The sequence below is a fragment of the Phaeoacremonium minimum genome, assembly GCF_000392275.1.
Source record: "Phaeoacremonium minimum UCRPA7 unplaced genomic scaffold PA7_03_scaffold_311, whole genome shotgun sequence".
NCBI classification, from domain to species: Eukaryota; Fungi; Ascomycota; class Sordariomycetes; order Togniniales; family Togniniaceae; genus Phaeoacremonium; species Phaeoacremonium minimum.
In genome coordinates, this window is record NW_006921216.1 from 1 (window position 1) to 4,408 (window position 4,408).

Genomic DNA, 4,408 nt, shown 5'->3' on the forward strand with positions numbered 1-4,408 from the left:
CAACTTCTACAAAGGTAGTAAATCCTAATTGAGAATGTAATGATAGTCTTGCCGAACTAACAGCTATCACCCTGGCGGAAGAGGAGATTTTCTGAGAAGGCGCTTAGACACACGCAGACATGCTATCATGCAGATCTGGTTCAGTTCGATGGGACAGTACCAACAGTATGGTCGGCTTGGAGTAAAGATAGATTTAGGTGGTTTGGCTGACCACTCAGAAGTTGAACCAAGCGTACAATGATCAACAATGCAGGCGTGGCACGCAGGATGGCCTTGATTCAAAAACTTCCTGACAGGAGATCATAACACCACCGGTATATGATACTGTGGAGCAAAAGAACGGGGATAGGCAGCGGCAGGTTCAACAAAGCTGATGTATTGGTCCTTCGCGGCTCAGCGCCTTGACAGGTTGCGAAATCACTGCTGACGACCAGGGCCTCCATCTGTGAGAGATTGAGGAAAAGCGCATGACACATTGACCCTATCAGTTCTCACTTGCAGGGCAGTTCTCCTGGCACAGGCAGAATAGATTGATCCCTCACAGGCTCGATTGCGTCTCGGGAATACCCAGGACGCATGCCTGCCGCTACAGTTTCGCGACAAAAGGATGACCTCATGCGAGACCTCTTTTGTCGTCAAGTCGGGTAATGAACGTCAGGCTACTGTAGGCATATGCGATTACTATGACCGCAAACCATTGATGACTTTGGGTTCGAGTCAGTCAGCCAGCAAGAGAACCTATGCTAAAAGACAGCCATCTCAGGAAATACGCCTTTTCCTTGCTGGAGGGGCTGAAAGTTTCGTCTTGCAGCACGCCGTCGCCTTGATTGCTTTTTCTGCTCGGGGTCTTTGCCCGCTCGTCGCAACCTAAGGAGAGACAATGCTCCACAGAACCGAACTACTCAATCCCTGGACTGTGTGGCTCAAACAAATACGGCGGGCAACGGTGGCAAGCTGAGGTGAGGTAGAATCCTGCTACCAGTAGCCAGCCGTTTTCAATGGAAGCAAGGGAGAGCCGCTGCGATAAAATCGCAAGCCCGAAACCAGTCGGGACGAGCGTCTCACGCCGCCAGAAAGGACAGTGTCAATCTCGGGAAAGAAGACACAACCTCATACTTGCGAACATGTTTCCGTCAGTCTGGATGGACCTGAGTTTTACGGCGGGCTTTTCAGAGCTTTTCGGGTGAACCCGTCGAGTTACGGCTCGTGCGCGAGCAGCCGCCACCATGCGACCGGCGTCGTCGACGGTCGATTTAGACTCTGCAAGCAGATGCACGAGCCAGGGTTGACCGATCGGGTGTGTGTGGGCCACCACCAACATCAAGGTGAGCCAGCCAGGCGGGGAAGATGTACATGACCGCGATGAAGCCTGCTCAGCCGGCTGTATTGTTGACTCGCCAGGGTAGTGGGTGGGTGTGCTGTGCTTTCTTTTGGGCCAACACCTCGTAGACCTCGCATCCTGCGGCCCCAGCTTCATGGCTGAGATGGCTAGACGGTGGGCTTTCTTGCTTTCTGATAGGCGTCTCGCTAAAACGGGTATGCGAAAGCACGCGGACATCCGTGAGACATCGCAGTGCAGCAACATGTCGCAGAGAACGTGGCTGCAGCGCAAAGATGACGAGGGTTGAAGCCATTGCAAGTGGTTGGAGGGCGGGGCAGGCGTGCTCGATCCAGCAACTTCCCAGTTCTTCTTCATCCACTTGCATGTAGGTCGGTGTCATTGGCCAATGGGGAGTATGTACAGTTAATTGAAGAGAACAACGGCCCTCAACTTGAAGCAACAAGCATGCAACCTGTCGTTGCAGGTTGCCGGAGCATTTCACCTTCGATGGAAACCCAGCGAGTGTAGCATGTATTGAGAGTTTGTCCTCCGTCAGAAGGAGGTCATATATCGCGTCACCAAGGAAGGATTTCCCGAACAACCTTGGGTCCGTGCTGAAGCGTCTGCTTTGAACGCCTCCAGATCTCCCGAGTCGATTTTGACGTCTGCAAAAGCATGGCGCCGTTGAACGCCAGAGCTCGAGTTCAACAAACACAAACCACTGCGCGCGCGCACGTACAGGGACAGAGAATAATAACCGGCTGGTTGCACCCTAGACCTCTCATTAGGACCCCCTGCGGCTTGTGTCTAGGCCATTGTAGCGGCCTCCCGCACCGCAGTCGGGTGTCTGTGCTGTGCATCTCCGCTGGGCCAGTCGAGCTGGATCTCTTTCCCTTTTCCACCAGGTAATCCGAGTCTGTCCAGACGCTATTGCTGGTTATTATCGTGCCTGTCTCCATTCGTGCATTATTGCTGTGTTGATGGACAGATTGGGCGAGTAGTTGATGCAGTAGCTTGCCATTAAGCCCGTCCTGTCACGTCTGCCTCTGCCCATGAGACCCGACTGGTCCGGCCCCCGTGCGTGGACGAATGTGTCTAGTGTCTTGAGTCTTGAACAGCCAGTCCATTGGCCACCCCTCCTAGGCCAATGTCGAGGTAGACGGGGTCAGGATGCTCAGACTCAAGCAGGACTGAGAAGTATCTCTTGCGCCTAAGAGGCCCAAGCAATGATCTACGGTGATTTAGATAGTGGCTAGAAGTCGTAGAATGTTTCCCATAGTCAATACCCGGGACTTCCAGCGAAGGCGAAGTGTGGAAGAGTCAGCGCAAGACGAGGACGTAGGTACGTACGAACTAGTATGGGCTGTGTAGTTCTGGCGTACGCAAGGGAGAGCGGGTCCGCCGTAGCTGTGTCATTGTTGGCCCTCCGAGCCCGCCCTTTGTTGTTGATGCTACATTGTACGGGGCTCGAGGGACCCTGATCAGCCATCTGGGAAACGGGCGGTTGAAGGGTTGTCTCAGCGCCTCCTCTATTTTTGCCCCTTCCATCCCACTATGAGTGAGGTGATGGCGTAGTGGAGAGCAAAGAGAAGAGAGTAGGGGGAAAGAGCCGAGTTTAGTCGAGTCGGAAGGCGTCGCAATTGCCGTTTATTAGACCAGATGGGAAGCGACTACCGTCTCTAGGAGGCAGTCGAGGCAGTCTACCCCAGATGCACTTTCCGATCCCATCTCCCAGCCGACAAGCCAGATCGTCATGCCTTCCCTCTTTGGTGCCTCCCTACCTTAGATAGGCCATGATTAGGAGTACGCCTACCTTCCCAGGTACCTACTTGCTCTAAAGTAGGTAGGCATTTTAGAGCAAGCAAGTAGAGTCGTCGCCCACATTTCTTCGAGGTCTTCTCCACCTTGCAGCGAGCTTCCATCGTCATCCCGGCTTCCTATCCCGGCCACTACTGTATTCGTAACCCCCTCGCCGGCCAGGAGGAAAAAGAAACAGGATTACAACCAGGCAGTCAGGCAGTCAGGCAGTCGGTCAGTCAGGTAGTCCATAAGTCTGAATGTGTGTGAGGAAAGTGCGATGCTGGCTGCTGGCTGGATGGGTGGTTGCAAAGTACATAGAAGCAAGGCCGTCCCTCCTTCCTCCATATCTGTATGGTACATGAACAGGGCAGGGCAGGGCAGGGTTGAGTAAGGCAAGGTATCCCAGGTAGCGAGGTAGGGCAGGCTGCGAGATGCAAGATGAAGGATTCGATCGAGTTCACCTGCATCTACCTCGTCGTAACTTTACCGTTTACCTAGTGGAGAGGTGTGCAGCGCGTATCGTAGACTCGTTTAGTCTGATGTAGGTAGAGTGGAAGGAAGCAAGCAAGCAGACATCATCGTGCCCTTCGCCTACCTTACCGCATAGTAGACGCGATGTTAGTGAGCAGCCTGGTTCGTCCTTATCCATGAACGGCTGGCTGTCCAGGTGAACCTGACAGGTCGCATTCGATGTTGCGGTGTTGGGTTTGCAGTAGGCCAATCACGTTACACTCCACCACAGCGTTGCCCACGAGCCCACCACCCTCTCTGCACGTTGAGGCGGGTTCCAGCTAGCTACCTCGTTAGACTCGACTACTCAACTGCACTTACACGCTTTTATTTTATTGTTTTTTTTCCCTCTGCTCGCTCTCAGTTTGTGTGTGTGTGAACTACCTCGCCTTTACTCCACAATTGGCACCGGCCGAGAAACCGTAGGCTGCTTTGTCGAGGTGCCTCCTGCGTCAGTCAGTTTCTCCTCCGGTCAAAGACTTAGACGCAAACCCGCCTCGGCGTATATTAAAGCAGGTGGGACACGCCCTCGCTTACCATCGTCACCGGCCACCGTTGTCTCTCTGTCCAGCTGTCTAGCTGTCTTGCTCTCCTGCTGTCTATCTGGTTATTTGTCTATCTGTCTGCTTGTCTTGTCGGCTTGCAACCGCAAAACGTCCATCTGATCTAACTATCCGCACCATAGAGCGAGGGTATATGGTACAGGCACAGGCCACTTACATACAAGACCGAGCACACCCGCCCCCTTCCCCCATCTAAACACACCTGAACCACAAC